At 43.0% G+C, this 18356-nt stretch overlaps 1 long non-coding RNA gene and 1 pseudogene across 3 annotated transcripts; both read left to right on the forward strand.

Moving 5' to 3' along the window:
* The first annotated feature begins 3978 nt into the window (after positions 1–3978).
* On the forward strand, positions 3979–6988 carry LOC125514112 (uncharacterized). 3 transcript variants are annotated; one of them, XR_015608510.1, is made up of 4 exons: positions 3979–5326; positions 5454–5544; positions 5625–6208; positions 6750–6988. It is a non-coding gene; the product is annotated as an uncharacterized LOC125514112 (long non-coding RNA). The 3 variants fall into 3 exon arrangements; XR_015608511.1 differs by having other exon boundaries at positions 3979–5143; positions 5273–5326; positions 5625–6870; XR_015608509.1 differs by having other exon boundaries at positions 5625–6870.
* A 189-nt stretch (positions 6989–7177) lies between these two features.
* Positions 7178–8114, forward strand: LOC147965726 (uncharacterized; annotated as a pseudogene).
* The last annotated feature ends 10242 nt before the right edge of the window (positions 8115–18356 follow it).

Raw genomic sequence — 18356 nt, forward strand, 5'->3', positions numbered from 1 at the left:
GATGCTTCCAGAGACCACCTCGATAGTTGTGCTGATTGTGTTTTCAGGGAAAGAACTGTTTATCAAGCTGAATTGCTATTGAATAATATGTTGAGTAATGAAAATAATTGAACACTTCCAGAACCAACTCCTAAGCCAACTCCGAAGAAAAGGGGTATTCTATTTCTTAGTCCTGAAGATATGCAAGAGGCAAATAAATCTATGAAAGAAAAAGGTATTAAAGCTGAAGATGTTAAGAATTTACCACCTATTGAAGAAATACATGGTCTTTATAACCCGACACAGATAGTAAAGGTAAATTCTCTTTATAGATTTGATAAATGTGAAATCCCATCTACTAAGTTTGCTAGCCAATGCTTGGATGAGTTTGATGACTTTATGGTTAAGCAAGAAGACTTCAACGCTTATGTTGGTAGACAATTAAAACATAATGCTGATATGCTTGAACACTTGAGTGATTATATGTCTAGAGTTAAAGGTGAACTTAAACTTATTAGCAAACATGCTTCTATGGTTACCACTCAAGTAGAACAAATACTTAAGGCTGAGAATGATTTGCTCAATGAATTAAATAATAAGAAAAATGATAATGTTGTTAGAGTTATGACTAGAGGGGGTAAAATGACTCAGGAACCTTTGTATCATGAGGGTCACCCCAAGAGAATTGAGCAAGATTCTCAGAGAATTAATGTTGATGCACCTAGTTCTTCTAAGAAGAAGAAAAATAAAAATGATAGGACTTTGCATGCTTCTAGTGAACCTGTTGTTGACACACCTGAGAATCCCTATGATATTTCTATTTCTGATGCTGAAACACAATCTGGTAATGAACATGAACCTAGTGATAATGTTAATGATGATGTTCATGTTGATGCTCAACCTAGCAATAACAATGGTGTAGATATTGAACCTGTTGTTGATCTTGATAATCCACAATCAAAGAATCAACATTATGATAAGAGAGACTTTGTTGCTAGGAAACACGGTAAAGAAAGAGAACCATGGGTTCAGAAACCCATGCCTTTTCCTCCTAAACTATCCAAGAAAAAGGATGATGCGGATTTTGAGCGCTTTGCTGAAATGATTAGACCTATCTTTTTGCATATGCGTTTGACTGATATGCTTAAAATGAAACCATACGCTAAGTATATGAAAGATATTGTTACAAATAAAAGAAAGATACTGGAAGCTGAAATTTCCACCATGCTTGCTAATTACACTTTTAAGGGTGGAATACCAAAGAAACTTGGAGATTCAGGAGTACCAACTATACCATGCTCCATTAAAAGAAACTATGTTAAAACTGCTTTATGTGATCTTGGAGCCGGTGTTAGTGTTATGCCTCTCTCTTTATATCGTAGACTTGATTTGAATAAGTTGACACCTACTGAAATATCTTTGCAAATGGCTGATAAATCAACTGTTATACCTATCGGTATTTGTGAGGATGTGCCTGTTGTGGTTGCAAATGTTACTATTTTAACGGACTTTGTTATCCTTGATATTCCCGAGGACGATAGTATGTCTATTATTCTTGGTAGACCCTTTCTGAATGCTGCAGGGGCTGTTATTGATTGCAACAAAGGCAATGTCACTTTTCATGTTAATGGTAATGAGCATACGTACACTTTCCGAGGAAACAACCTCAAGTCCACAGTATCAATTCTATTGGAAAATTTTCAACGATTACTATTGGAGGTTTTGAATTTCCTCTTCCTACTGTCAAGAAGAAATATGATATTCTTATTATTGGGGATGTGCATATCCCCGTTGAGGTAACCTAGTGTTATTCGGAATTTCACCGGTTTCATGTTATTCGAAATGGGTTTGTTAACAACACTTGATCAACCTTGTTAGTGCATTCCTTTTGATGAGCATGAGATGGATGAAGTTAGAAAGCACAACTCTATGTACCCTCTTTTTACTTTCTGTTATTTACCTTAAATAAAGTAAAAATAGCATTTTCTGTCTATTTTCTGAATTATCCTTGCAATAAAAAATACAGTAAAAATGAAAATTCTCCAAATGCCCTGAAAATTTAATATGATTTTTTCCAGAATATTTAAGAATTATTGGCACTGAGAACACACCAGGGGGCCTCACCATGTGCCGACAAGGGTGGGGGCGCGCCCCCTGCCTCGTGGACCCCACGTGGGCCCCCTCCACTTATTCTTTCACCCACACACTTCGTCTTCCTCCAAAAAATCATTCACTAGCTCAAACCCGAGTTCTAGCTCATCTTACTAACATTTTCGATCTCCTTGCTCAAAGCTCCATTTACAAAACTGCTTTGGGGGATTGTTCTTCGATATGTGACTCCTCCAATGGTCCAATTAGTTTATGTTCTAGTGCTCTATTTATTCCAAATTTTTGCTACTTAGGTGATCCTATTCTTGAGCTGGCATGTCAAATTTATGTGGTCAAAAGTAGTTTTAATGCATGATATGGCCTCTAGGCACTTGTAGGAGTGGTGGGTATCAATTTTGTTGAGTTTGGTTCACTTTTATCTTAAGTTAAAAAAATTCAGAAATTTTCAGAAAAAGATGAAGAGATTGATTAGGGGCTCATCGAGCGGAAGCTCGAAGGATAAGCAAAGTGAAGAAAATAAGAAGCCCAAATATAATCTCCCGCGTACTGCGGAGGTTCGGCCGTGTGAATGGCCTTGTCATGAGTTCTTGAGAGAAGCCGGGATTTATGAAGATTTTTATTATTTGGCTGAGAATGCAGGCCTCATCGACTTCCTCCACGACCAGCGTGAACAGTATCTTTTACTCACTAATATTTTTGTGCAAATTTTTCATTTCCATGCTAGGAGTTCACCACCTTCGGTGGAATTTTATTTTTATGATGAGCATAAGGAGATGTCACTTTATGATTTTTGCCGGGTTTGTAGGATACCCTTCGAGGGAAGCATAGAGGAACCATATCGTAATGGCGTGGAGGGATTTATTGATATGATTGCTGTAGGGGAAACTAGGAAAGTTTCCGATGCAAGAACCACTAGCATACATTTTCCTGTTCTACGCTACTTCGTAATATTTGCTAGCAGATGCTTAATTGGTCACGAGAACTGTGGAAATCTTAGTGCCCCTGCTATTATTATTTTGCGCCATGCTTTGTTTCGTGATACCACTTTTAGTTTAGGTGCTATTATTGCTAAATGGTTAAATCTGAATCATACAAAGGGTCCCGTCTTAGGAGGCATTTTTGCCTCGCGCCTTGTTGCACACTTTAACATACCTATTAGGCATTATGAGAAAGAGGAAAAGTTATTGCCTCACATTTTTGTAGATTATAAGAGTATGGTAGCACATGATTTTATTGTTAAGAATAAGAAGAAGATGTTTAACTATAGATTGATATTTGATAAAGACTACTTTGAGACTATTACCTTGCCTGCTCCTTCTTTATTCAACATATTTTCAGGCATGTACCTTGTTCTGCCAGAGGCCATTCATGCCTACCGGAGCCTGACATCAGCTCCAGAGCCCGAGCCCGAGCCACCACTTGACCCTCATCGTCAGTCTGTTTATCAGTGGGACCCGGAGGAGATCGCTAACCAGTGGCACCCTGAGGATCCTCATCAGTACACCGGAAAGGAGAGCTTTGATCCGTGGGCATAGACCAGCTTAGGCCAAAAGCCTAAGCTTGGAGGAGTACGTATTTCTCACCAACATTACATTCATGTCCACACACTCATGCGAGTTGTTGGTGCTCATACTTTTTCATTGTAATATTCATGCTAGTTTATTTTCTTTTTAAGCTTTCTTTTTGTGTGTTTGAAAAACCTTAAGAAAAAACAAAAAAATTAGTTGTAGCTTTTAGCTAGTTTACTTTCCATGCTTGTAGTAGTCTCTTCCTAATAATAATAAAGCATGGATTGAGTCTCCGGATTCACTGTTGCCGGACTTTTTTGCAAAATAGTCCCTCCTATTTTATGTACTTAACCCGAAATCCATCATTACTCTGCCAGAAAAACGGTTCGCTAAAAAAGAAATACGCATCTGCCTCCTCGCCTCGACCCTGGCCTGTGCAAAATTCCCCAGCCACCACCGCGCCACTCGCCGCCGCGGCCGACCTCAACCCGCCTGCCGCGGCCGCACCTCTTCCCGCTCGCCGCCCCCGTCGCGGCGCTCGGGCGCAGCTTTTGGATCTGGTCAACGCAGTAGCTCGAGCGGCCAGGGACGACGCGTCTGCTCGATGCAGAACAACGGCGTCGGGATCTAGCGGGCGGGGGAGAAGGAGGGATCCGGCACGGTGACGCGAAGTCCCTCCGCCGCTGCTGTCGTCGAGGAAGCAAGGAAGCAGGCCGACGACGTAGTGGTGCAGTATGTGGTGCTGCGGCGCGACCTGGCGGACGCGTGGCCGCTGGGGAGCATGGTGGCGCAGGGGTGCATGCCGTCTGGGCGCACCGTCAGCCAGCATGAGCGCGGCGGCCTCCACGCCGGATGCAGCTCCATCTCCCGCCGCCACCGCCGCTGTCGTCGAGGAAGCGAGGAAGGAGGCCGAGGACGTGGTGGTGCAGTACGTGGTGCTGCGGCGCAACCTGGCGGATGCATGGCCGCAGGGGAGCGTGGTGGCGCAGGGGTGACATGCCGCCGTGGCCGCCTTCTGGGCGCACCGCGACCACCCGGACACTGTCGCCTACTGCGCGCCCGGTAACCTCGACAGCATGCACAACACATGTTCGAGCTTTTGCCCTTTTGCCCAACACAAGTTGTTTACAGTTCTCTCCTCCTAACCTCAGAATCTGCATTGCGCCTCTGATAAAGTAAGTTTGCATCGCACCTCCTTTGGAAAATTACAATCATTTGCATAACTGCATTATGTTTTTTCGGCGGAAGTCTGCTGGCTGGTCAGTTCATGAAGCCATTCATTCATTTGCACTGTGATAGGGGCTGTGGTAGCTTTGGCATCATATAATGTATTGTGTTCTTGGCCCAGTTTGGAGCTGTTTCTTGTGACTTGAACATATAAACTAGAAAGCCACGAATGCCATGAACAAGGAGATTGTTTTGCGATGTCTTGAAAATTGGAAAACCTCTTGGTACAATTTCTTTATCTGAGAAGATGTTTGGAGGACGACGAGCACGGCGAGGCGGCGGCGGTAGAGGACGAGGCCAAGGCCAGCGCGCAGGACAAGGTGAGCCGCCAGGCCACGAGATCTGCCCCCGCCCGCCTCCCTCCGCCAATTCGGCCAGCTTCGATTTCGATTTCTTGTTGCTCGTTGACATGTTCCTCGTCCCCCTTTGCTTCCGCTCTGTGGGCGCAGATGCAGCGTGGCGTGGTCACGAGCTTGTCCCACAAGAACGCCCATCTCCTAAAGGCTCGTGACGACCTTTGCCTTTTCCTTCTCCCCTTCGAGCTGTCTCTTTTTCGTCAAATTACATGGGGAATCATTGTCGATCTTGTCACGTGATCTGACCGAATTTTCTTATCTGACATTTTTTCAGATGTGGCAACCTTGGGCGATTGGTTCATTGGATTCTTCAAACCGATGCCTTTTTGAACACGCAAGGTGCCCTCATGATTTATTTCAAGATGGTAAGCTACTCACGCTCTTGCTGTTCCCAGGAGCATTGCATTCACCAATCTAACGCCCTCATTGTTGGTTTTGGCTCCAGCTATTTGAGCTAATGCAGAAGCGTGATGTGTTGCCAATCCTTGTGTCGTTGGTATCTTCATGCCGATCGCAAGAAGTTAGTCTCCTATTTTATGGTAATATTATGATTTTTTTTATGCAATTCCAGATGCTAGACAAGGAACGTGTGTAGGCTGAGGATTCTAAGGTAGCCACCTTGTTTTCCTCACATGGGGATATTGATGTATGATGCGGAAGCAGGAAGTGTTGTCCATGGCCTTTTGATTGACACAAAAGTTGTTCAATACTGCAGTAGGGACATGCCTGATTCACACAATTCCAATGATTGCCTTTTGAAAGTTCCGTTCCTGTAGTATTTGAGTTTATGTCTACACTTACATGAAGAGCATCAGGTATTTGTAAACCATTATTTTGCTTAGAAAGGTTCCTACAAAAAAAGAATACACTTAAGAAAGCAGAGCCGTTTGTGTGCTTCATATAAGCTATATACATGCCATCTCACCAAGCACTGCTAACATGTTCTTTTTTCAAGGGAGCATATATGTTTCTTTTTTTGTCACCATGTCTTCACGGGCGCCCGTCACCCACACGCTCCTCACTTCCTAGGTACATATTCTTCCTGCATGTACCTCAGTGCATGATTTTCCTAATCAGATAAAAGGATAAGAACTGTACATGGCGCCATTCACTGGAAATGCCTTCTCTTACACCTTGTGGTTAGTTTTTCAGTTCTGCACATCAAGCACTATCAAAGTTTATCCTAATTACGCCAACGGCCTCCCTAATGAAAGACTTAGCCATTTGTAATTGATCTGGTGTAATTTACTACTTTATTGTTGGATATGAAGTTGTTTTGCTATAAATACCTCACATTCAGTATGCAATGTGCCACTAGAACTATACGACATCACAGAACATGAAGTACTCCCTGCTAGGCACAACCATACACTCTGTTATTCTGAATATTTTGATTTGGTCACAGAGATTTGTTATTTTAGTGATCTATTTATTCGATTTCATAATTATGGTTTCTCTTACTAATACTGCCATAAGATAAGATTGTAAACTAAATCTGACTGTCGTGTCATATTTTTATCATCTAATTACTAATTAAACTGACAGTAAGACATTTTATAATCTTTTGTAGATGCTGCAGACTTTGCAAGTGTTCAGAGAAATGATGTGCTAATTAAGGGGTTTAGGAGCACTAATAAAGAATCCGTGTTGCTGAACTTTTTGTACCACTAATGAGTAAAGTGAGTTCTTTATAGTTCGCTTCAATTTATTGTAGGAAGATATCGGATGCAAAAGCCCAATTCGGTGCAGCCATCATTTGTTTGTCGATGAATTTATTTGTTTGTTGAAATAGAGGACGTTGAATTGTGAGGGTTTTGAGCCGTATTTATTGGGCCCGTAGCAACGCACGGGCATGTTTAATAATATTTCCCTAATAATAAAGCATGGATTGATTCCGTGGATTCATCGTCACAATACGCTTCAGCCCAGTTGTAATACGCTTTTACGATTCGTATAGACAAAATCGTAATATAAATGAGATGGTACTAATAGCATAGCATGTTCGTCCGTCCAGATTTGTGCCATCGGTCAAGTAAAACGATTAGTTCATTGGGCTTAGTTTGGGCTAACGAACCCAACTTGGCGGCTGGGTCATGTTCCTACATTGGGCTCTTCCTGCGCTGCCTCCTCTGTCTCTTCCCCTTGCTTCATCCTTTTTTCCCAAAGAAAGAAAATCCAATCCTAATTCATCTACAACTCAGAGAAGATTTCTATTACAAATCGAAGAACAGGGAAATCCATCAGTTAATTTGTATTCGATCCAAACCACGCCATCAACTTTCAAACCACGGGGCTGCGTTGTTGGCGGTGGCGGAGCACGAGTGCGACAACGGCAGCCCGTGCGCTGGCGGTGCTTTGCCTCAACCACGCGCCGGGGCACCACCGATGGCACCATCCCTGCATCACACCTATGACGATTCGGCGCACGTTCATGTTCCTTGCAGCCGACGACAGCTGCATGTACCTCGATGTCAGGGTCCTCGAGGAGCCTACACCGGGCAGCGTTGAGGTCGTCCGGTTCCTGGAGTGCGTATGTGGTGCATGCATTGCCACACCCAGGAGGCGTCTCCGCGATGAAGCCGTGTCCCGCGTCGTGCGGCAGTTCGCGGTTCGCGCGGACGCTGCGCTGATGTCGAGCTCATCCGCCGCTGCAAACGCATTGGTGCTCCTAGGCGATGATTCATGCGTGGAGCGAGTATTGCGTCCGCGGATGAGAAAGATGAGAAAGCACAGCTGGACTGCTCGAGGAAAGCGGGCTATGAAGGAGGGCAAGACAGTTCTCCTGGAGGCGCACGTTGTTGCGGCGCCACATCATGGTCATGATCCCCGTGGACGTGGTGTTGTGCTTGACTGCCTGGTTTTGTTCGGCGTGTAGATGGCGGCGTGCCTTTGGTTTAGCTTCAGCTGTGTGCAGCGGTTAAACACATTCTTCTGAGATCGTAATTACAAGCTATTACATGCAGGTGCATGGTTGTCTTGTCAGCATATTGCCCATGAAGGGCTTCTATGTCGTCTTATCGTGCCAATTAGCCAGCTATTAGCTAGATCGGTCTATTATCTTTAGATTTAACTTCCAGATAATCTGAATGATTTTCAAATATACTGTGTTAATTATTCTGGCAAAATGCAGACGGGAGTGTTGCATAGAAAGTCCAGTTCTGGTAATTAACTTACTTGACTTCTAACATGTGGACGACAGCTTGCTTCCCTTTTTTTACCATGCACACTAAACATGTTTCATTAACTCAAACAACGTCTTGATTCTTCTTCTCAGATGCGAGATAATGTTTACTTAAAATAGATGACTATGAGGTACGTTCAAGTGCAAGGGTGCAATGGCAGGTACCCCTATCTTACACCTTTTTAACATAAAAATTGCTTGCATGTTTTTCTTGATTTGATTTATTTTGTATGTGCAGTGTCAATTCGGTCAATTTGTTATTCATTCGGAATGACATGAAAATGAACGTCCTATAAGTGAGTTGAATCTTCCGTTCAACACAATACATCTTTTTTAGGGGAATAAATGGTGATAACTTCACTGCATATGAGTGTAATATTAAATCTCATGTGTCATACTGACTTATGTACCAAAATTTATGTTAAAGATGAATAAATTCTTTTTGGTTGCATTTAATATCGCTGTATAATACTAACATCTTCAGTTACTGAACATGCATGCAAGCATAATTAAGTGTGCATGTAGGTAAAATAAATAAAAAATTAATGTGTTTTCACTAGATATAGGTGACCGCGTGTGACGAATGGCAAGGTGTTCGGTCAGATAACCTCGGTCCATGGCGAGTTGGTGGCTCTCACCTCAACTACAGGAACATCACCAAAGCAATTGATAGTAGGTCGGTCACTAACCCAACATCTATCTATCTATCTATCTATACCTATACCTATACTAATTACCGACTTCCTAAAAATTCCCACGTTAATTAGAAATTAAGAGCCGTTAATCTACGTGGGACCGAATTATTACGGTGTAGATTAATCCAAAAATTCTCAGCAAGCCAAAAATCCCTAAAAAAAACTTTCCCCACAAAAAAACCTATCCGCATGGGTCCTAAAGGACCACGCCTCTTCTCCCCGTGAAGCAAATTGGTAACAATATTAATCCTTAAAAAACACTCCATATAGTTATAACATGAAGTATTATCCATCATATCTTCTGGTTCTGAACCAATCTTCTTTGTCATCTCCCATGGAAAACAATGCATCATCTCTCTCCAGCTGAAGGCCCAACCTTAACAACGCCGACTGCTTTCCGGCAACAGAGGCTAGCTTGATTACTTTGGAGCTGAACCGATCGCTGTTGCCAAGAGATGAAAATATAATACATGCATGGACGTAAGCTAAAGCCTGACTGCCGGATCGACTCGGCTGGGAGACGCAGGTACTCCTTCGATCTGTTCTGCCAAACACATGAATATGAGGATGTAATTTTCTCTCCATGGACTTGTGATGTGCTTGGTTGAATTAATCAAGCTAACATGTACGTGCATGTGGTCTACGCATGGCCGAAAGAACACCTAGATGTGATGCATCCAACAGAAATTCAGAGACAAGAAAACAAAAGGTGTGTCGAGATATGGTCGGCCGTCAACAGGTGGTCGGCCTTCCACCAGCCTGATCGCTGCAGCCCACCACCAGAAGCTGCTGCTGGTCGCAGCTCCAGAGTTCATCACCGCGGCCACCAAGTTCTACCTCAGTGAGCTCCACTTCACGGGGCGTTGTTGCCGCTGCAGAGACCAATCTGCTGTTGCGTGTATGCAACACTCCTTACGTTTTTATGTCGCTCGTGCGTGTGATCTATCCACTAATTACACAAAGAGAGATACCTGAAGGGTAGAAGAAGATACAGACAGGAGCAGCTCACGACATGATTGCTTCAAGGATAATTTAATCAGAAGAGAGATGGACATACATCCAATTGGCAGAGACCAAGGCAGCAGCCGATAGGAGCAGAGAAAGATAGAGGATGAAGGACAATTCTTGGGCTTGGTCCAATTTTTTTGAGCTTAATTGCCATGAAAGACTAATTCCATGCTACAAAGATAAATCCTAATTAGTTATTAGCTGGAAAGTAGATTGATGGATTGGCGAGATTCATCATGCTATAAGTATTGAGATCTAGAGATTGGTTGTCTAACCATATAAAAATTGACTGTACGGCTTGTGATTAAACAATGAGTAATCACAAACTAAGGCAATGGTAAAAGTTGTGGGATTCATGTGACTGCATGAGCTGGTGCCCAAGACGGACCTACGCAGCTGGATTGAAGCCAACCAGTTGGTCCGTGTGCTCACCTACTAGATGCACGTGGATGTCGTTAGCCACGACTGGTTTTTGGCTGCCGCCAAGTTCTTCCATAACTTTAGCACGCAGATTACATCCTCTCTAGGAAGATCAATGCGTGGCTAGATGACATTATCCACAACACTGCCAAGTACAGCACCGATAGTGCAAGTTGCTATCACGTTGAGGGCGTCTCCGACCATCCTTACGCTCTGCTAAAACTGGTAATCAATCAATCTTTGCCAAGGCTGCGAGCGTGCTATCAATGGAAAGTGGAAAGTAAATGTCTACGAGGAACGATCCATCCCGCGCCAGTGACTGGCGTTTTATTCCTGAAGTTTTTTGCATGATATCTGCATGGCAGTGGGTGCCTTGCTTTTGATCTTAAATCACATGAATCATTTTAAACTCTTATGCGCTTCTTAATTTCATGGGGAATAACATGGTTGATACTATTTTAAGGTAGGTTTGATAATTTAGCCATTTTGAGATGGTAGGCATGAGCACATTGCTATTGTAGGATCTTCCTCTGCATAGGAAGCTTGATGTAGAACTATAATGTTGTGAGAATACCATTCTCAACCTAATTCCACTCCTGGCCCTCTTTGACAGAAGATAATCATTCAAAAACTACATTGGTCCTATGTCCTTTGTTTTCTTACATGTGGATGAGCAGTTGACACAATTTTCCTATTGTCGGTATCATGTTGTATGGCTACTCATTCTGAGATTTCTAAATATATCCCTTTTGTCTTGGCTCGATGGAACCTTTCCCACAACAACAGCAATATTTATTCTTTGCAACTTCGAAAGAACACTATTATGATTGTTCTTTTGCATTGCAAATATATACTTCCCAACAATTGAAACTACCATATTATTTCACTTTCATCGTTTAATGAATTATTATAGTTCAAAGGAATCCGTCGATTTAATATATGGATGCTATGTTAATCGTGTGTGTCTATATATATATATATATATATATATATATATATATATATATATATATATATATATATATATATATATATATATATATATATATAGGACTCCTTTTCTGTACTCCTGGGAGTATGTACTCCTATTCTCAATATACCTCATATACGCACTAATTATACCTCTTTATTATTCTCAATATACTTTATTAAATATTCTAAGATACCCCAATACGAGTTTTGTTAAAAAATATTATCTGCGATGTACTTTTTGTAATATACCTTTTTCACGTACAAATACATCAGTATATATGTAAACATTTAAAAATACGTAGGCTCACATGAATTTTTTCATGGAACTCATTTTGAGGTATCTAATAATTACTAATGAAGTATATTAAAAATAATAAAGTGGTATAAAAGATTTATCTATGTGGTATATGAGAAGCGGGAGTACGTACTCCCAGGAGTACACAACCAGTTTCCTATATATATATATATATATATATATATATATATATATATATATATATATATTCTAACCGGTCCAGTTATTCTTATTTTTTTATGTTACCAAAGGTCAACGATGTTGCCAGATTCTTCATCATCATGGTGTGTTTTTATCAAGTGTCCGGAAGGTATTCATTTTGTAACTCCACATTGTTACCAAGGCCTGTATCTTCTGCTCTTTTGCGTACTACTTAATAATCAAATTTCTAGGTCATTAGTCAACATGGATTTCTGGAACTAACCCTTTCTTGAGACACCTAGGTATATTAAATATTTTTGGGAATATAATCATATGCAAAATTATGAATTATATACATTATTTGGACAAGCTCTATAAAATGCTAATCAGTTACTACGATATGAAAACTATATCATCTTTCGAGTAAAATATTGAAATTCATTTTCATCATACAAAGGCAACAATACTTTGCTTTGATATTTGATGTAAGAACATACATATTCATAAAGCATTATAAAAAGATTATGAAACCGTTTCCATAAAAACTCTATGTTACTATGTATTATCACAAGACCATTTTGAAAACTTTTCTATATATTAATAGTCAAAGTTAGAGGAGTGTACAAGCACATTTTATACGTGTCATCCATTTACTAAAAGATGTCGCATAAAATTATACTATTACGTAGTTTGAATCTTAAAATGCATTGCCACATACTCCTTCCGCCCACAATGTAGGACGTTTTTGCAAGCTATATAATACGTCATGAAAGGTTGGAAGCTGTACAACCTTTTCAAATGAAACCAACAAACATATGATTTGGGTAATTGTTCATGCATGGTTGCATCATCATTACTGAACTTTGAGCAATATAATGTGATACTATGTTACCGAAAAATGTTAGTTTGGTGGCATTAGATTATGATTTCATATAATTACATGCATACTTTTTTTAAATCTCCGTGTTTTTAAACGTATATCCTTAACAAACATCTCAATTATAGTGCCTCACATCAGAAAAGCATATTTGTTCATAATATAGAATAAACAATACCTTAGTGAAAGTGCGTTATATCGACTAGAGGGGGGGGGTTGAATAGGTGATTTTTATGAAAGTCTTCAAAACATGAGAGTTATGAAGACAACCGATAGAAATAAACCTAATACCCTGCAGCGGAAGGTAGACTACACTAGGCAAGTCATAGTCAAGTATTCAATAGAGTGAAGGCACAATGACTAATAGCACCAATGTAGTAAGGATCAGGTAGGAAGATATTGTGAAGCCAGACAGAACACGCAGTCACTCAGTGAAGACAAAAGATAGTGCAAACATACAATGACTTCACAAGGAGTAACAGTAAGTAAAGGGAAGGGAAGATGAAATCAGTGACTCGTTGAAGACAATGATTTGTTGGACTAGTTCCAGTTGCTGTGACAACTGTACGTCTGGTTGGGGCGGCTAGGTATTTAAATCTCAGGACACACAGTCCCGGACACCCAGTCCTGAACACGCAGCTCAGGACACCCAGTCCTCACCGTATTCCCCTTGAGCTAAGGTCACATAGACCTCGCCCAATCACTCTGGTAAGTCTTCAAGGTAGACTCCCAAACCTTCACAGACTTCGTTCACCAGCAATCCACAATGTCTCTTGGATGCTCAGAACGCGACGCCTAACCGGCTGGAGGATGCACAGTCCTCAAGTGTAATAAGTCTTCAGATCACACAGACAAGAAGACTTAAGTGATGCCTAATTCTCTTTGGCTCTGGGTGGTTAGGGCTTTATCCTCGCAAGGAATTCTCTCTCAAAGGCTTCGAGGTGGGTTGCTCTCAAACGACAAAAGCCGTACTCTGAATCTGAGCAGCCAACCGTTTATGGTTGTAGGGGGTGGGCTATTTATAGCCACTTGGCAACCCGACCTGATTTGTCTGAAATGACCCTGGGTCACTAAGGAACTGACACGTGTTCCAACGGTCAAATATGAAACTCACACGGCAACTTTACTTGGGCTGCAAGCAAAGCTGACTTGTCCGACTCTGGACAAGATTCGCTCTCATAGTCTTCACTCAAAGACATAGGTTTTGTTTAAGCATCACTTCAGTCATTCTGACTGGTTCTCTTGGACCCCACTTAACAGTACGGTGGTTCCTATGACTCAACACAAAAGAGAAAGAACTACGAAGGATCTAAGTCTTCGAGCTCCATAGGCTTCATGTGGTGGCTTCTCTTGTCATAGTCTTCAATGTGAATATCTTCATATACCACCTTTGACTTCAATGTCTTCATACATTTTTAGGGGTCATCTCTGTTAGGAAAACCAAATCAATGAGGGACTTCTACCTGTGTTATCCTGCAATTCTCACAAACACATTAGTCCCTCAACTAGGTTTGTCGTCAATACTCCAAAACCAACTAGGGGTGGCACTAGATGCACTTACAATCTCCCCCTTTTTAGTGATTGATGACAAACTAGTTGAAGTTTTCAACGGGAAATATAATCTGTGAAATTGTAAAGGATAAGGAATTGTCTTCATAAGTTGCAAGGGCTCCCCCTGAAGATGTGCATATAAGTAATTTGCTTCTGGAATGCAAATGCACATGGCAGGTTGTACTTGTGGAGATCCACTTCAACTTATGATGACAATCCACTATGCATGTGAAAGTATATGAAGATAATGACATGCATAATGGAAAATGGACGTCTGCAGAATGATCTAAGTGCGGAATTTATCGTCGCACATGCGGAATTTATCATCGCAAAACAAGGTGGCGGATAAGTAGCAGACGACCATCGAGTTTAAATGTTACAACTCAAAGAACCAAATGTAGCAAAATGAGAGTTGTAAGCACGAAGCAAAATATAAAGCACCCGCCCATATGAACCCGCTTGAAGACTATCAACCTCATATGCTTCTCTCCCTTTTGTCAGTGAGGACCAAAAAGGTTTGAAGACATAGAGCATCTACTCGTTCCCATGAGGAGTAGGTGAAGTAGCAGGGTCGTTGGTGGTGTTTGGCGGTGCTGAAGAGCTTGGAGCAGAGTTGAAGCGTGCTGAAGGAGGTGGCGATGAAGTAGCATCGTCTTCATCCTCGATAACTCTGGCAGTCACTGTTGCAGCAGAGGAAGAGAACTCAGAGTCTTCAAGGGATGGAGTTCCTAGCAGCACAACCCTTCGAGGAGGTGTGGAGTCAAACTTGAATCGCTCAGTGAAGCCATCCTCTTGAAGATCATCTTCAGAACACATCATCGTTAGCCCTTTCCATGTGCGGCGATAGGTTTCATGGGCAACGAAAGCATTCTTGGTGGCAAGATTGCGAATGCGATTAACATCCACCAAGAGGCTTTTCATCTGATGCTTCAGCCAGTCATGATGCCTATCCTGTTTCTGATGAAGAGCCACAAGAAGCTCTCGGTCGTTGAGAACACGAGTGCGCTTCTTGGGTCTTGGAGCAGTTGTACTATCAGTGGCTTCAGTGGAAGCAGGGTGTGGTGCACGTGTAGTGCCAGCCAAAGGATACACCCGAGTGACTGCTTCAACTCCTTCAATGTTCTGAGAGAAACTCTGATGCTTTGCATTATGAAGACTTAGAGGTTCCTTGGCAGGCTCAGGATAGATGGCTTCAGTAGAGATATCCACATCAGGCAGAAAAATCCGATGATTGCGAGCAGATGGCTGATATGAGATATCGGAGTGAAGTTTGATTAGCCGCATTACCCATGGGGCGTAGAACTTCAAGCCAAACAGATCAGAGCCTGATGCAGCAAGTTGGCGAATGAAGAAGTCCTGTGCATTGAAGCATTTTCCATGAAGAATATTGAAGACCAAAGTCTTCATTGCACCCTCAATCTTGGCATTTGGAGAGTGCCCTTTGATGGGCCGGAGAGTTTGCCTGATGATGTGATAGATGGTTCTTGGCAGATACTCAAGGTCTTCAACGAAGAACTCCGTGGGATAAGCAGCATCTTGGGGCAATGGCTTCATCATGCTAAGCATCTGACTCATATCAGGTTCAAGCCTCTGAAAGATGCTCTCAATAGCTTCACTATGCAGCTCACAGCCATGCTCGTAGAGATCGCCAGGAGTGGGCAAGCCAGTGAGCTCAATGATGTCAAAGGCTTGGGCTTCGTGATGAACGTTTCCAATCATCCACTCCAGGACCCAAGTCTTCGGATCTCTGCTATACCCGCGGATGTGGAGTGTGGCATAGAATTGGAGCAGCAACTCTTCATTCCAATGCTCTTGGTCAGTAACGAATGGCAGCAGTCCAACTTCCTTGAAGCAATCCAAAGCTTCTTCCAGACAGGGCAGACCAGCTATAGCTTCAATGTCAAGGCGCTTGTGTGGGAAGATGCGACCTTGGTTGTAAAGAATGCATGAGTAATAGCTTCGCTGCGGATAGCTCCAGAACCGATCAGATGATATCCTTTCCTTTGAGTAGGGGTTCCTGGAGCTATCGAAGAATGTGTTGTCTGCTCTGAAGCCATTGATATTGAAGGAGCCAGGTGCTGATGCAGGACCTGGGAACCTTGGCAATCTTGAGATTGGCTTCTGTACCTGAGGCCTGTGCTCAACATGATAGTCGAACTGGGGACCGGCAGCAGACTCAGGAACAGAAGTGGCGGGATCAGTGGCTTCGCTGTCCTCTGATGCTTTTGTTGGGGAGGGCTCCACATTAGCTTCATTGGTGGTTGTGGCAGCCTCAAGATTTTTATCCTCCACTTGACGAGCTGGAGGGTCGGTCACAAGCATGTTCTCCTTGAGAACTGCTTCTTGGTGGGACAAGGGAGTGGCAACTTGTGGGACTTCTTCTTCCGCGGTTGATGTAGCCGGATTGTCTTCAGCAGAGACTTGAGGCCTTGGACCTTTGCGAAGCCTGCGCAACACGGGCGACGCCTGTGGAGTTGGAGTGGGCTGGGCCTCATAGTCTTCTTCCTCTTGTGGGCGATCCGCCCATGAAGCATCCTGTGCAATTGGCGTCAGTGGACGACCAATGCTGATGAGTTCGCTTTTCTGAGGAAGGACTGCACCATCTTCTACATGGTCATGTTGACCAATGTCTTCAGCAGCGATGGGATCAGCTGCTGGAAAGTCTTTAGCTTTATGAGCCTCAGTGGAAGTAGGCTCATGGATTGTTAGTTGGCGTTCAGCTTTAGGATAGACCATAGAAATAGGTTCAACTATCAAAGGCTCTCTGGGAGCAGCCCGATCTTTCTTGGTCTTCCTCTTCTTCTTGGAGGGGGCAGTAGGAGAGGCTTCAGGATGTTTCCTTTTCTTGGCTTCAGCCTCAGCAGTCATTGTCTTCTTGAGCTCTGAAGCGGTTGACCGGCTTTTTGGCTTCGAGCCAGTCATTCTAGTTGGGAAGACAATCGGAATTGCTTCCTGCCTTGGTGCGTCGGGTTCAGCCGTAGCAGGCTTCTTCTTCTTCTTTGTGGCCATCCTGGGGTCGATGCCAGGACGCCCAAGGGCCTTGCGCTTCTCAGCCTCATTATAGGCCTGCACACATCTGTCAGCCAGAACCTTCATGCGCTCACGTGAACCCTGAGCTTCTGCACGTTTCTTTACAAAGGCTTCCTTGAGCTCGTGCATCATACTCTTGAAGTTCTTCACTTCTTGCACGCTGAGTTTGACCATATGCTTCTTGAACTGAGCCTTTTCATAGTCAATCTTTTGCTTTAGTTCAACAATGCGCTGGGCAACAGCTAGCTCTGAAGCAATGGCGCCTTGGAAGGCGACACTGAGGCCAATGGGTAGCTGCAGATCTTCGAAGCTGATGTTGGGCGTGTCAAACCACTCATCAATGAAGTTGTGGATGATTGTCACATCAAAGAGAGGCAGATCATTGAAGATTTCTGCTTCTTCTTTGCTCTTGATGAGTTGCTCAAGAGCGTCATCTGCAAGATCTTCATCACTTGACAGATCAATGTCATCATTGCGCAGAATGGCAACAGCTGTTAGCTCTTGGCCTGTGTGTGGCAGAGGCATCTTGACCTTCTGGGGCTTGGAGATGCGAGATAAATCTTCGGACTGCACACTGTCTTCAGGAGGTGCAGTTGCCAGTGGCTTCGCCCGTGCTATTTTTGGTGAAGGGGCAGGCTTTGAAGCTTTAGACTTCTTCAACTGCTTTGGCTTCGGCACTGCAGGCGCTTCATCTGATTCAGCGTCAGCTGCAGGCTCATTCACTGCAGTCCCTTGAACCAAGATATGGGTGATGAGGCCTTCAAGGTTGTAGAAAGGACCGATGACATTGGGTTCTGCATCTCGTGTGCCATCTGCCCTTGGTGCTGAGGGACCAGGGTTGAAGTCTAGTCCCAAAGTCTTCTTGTTTTGCTTCGCTGAGTTCTGGGCAAACTGGAAGTTGCGCTTGAATAGATTGTCGTCACGACACCATAGTAGTGACGATGGGTGTGCATCGGCAGGCTGTGTCCCACGGACCATGCATGGATAGAAGCCTTGTTCAATGGCTT

The sequence above is a fragment of the Triticum urartu genome, chromosome 6A, assembly GCF_056163025.1.
Source record: "Triticum urartu cultivar PI428250 chromosome 6A, HENAU_Tu73, whole genome shotgun sequence".
Taxonomy (NCBI): Eukaryota; Viridiplantae; Streptophyta; class Magnoliopsida; order Poales; family Poaceae; genus Triticum; species Triticum urartu.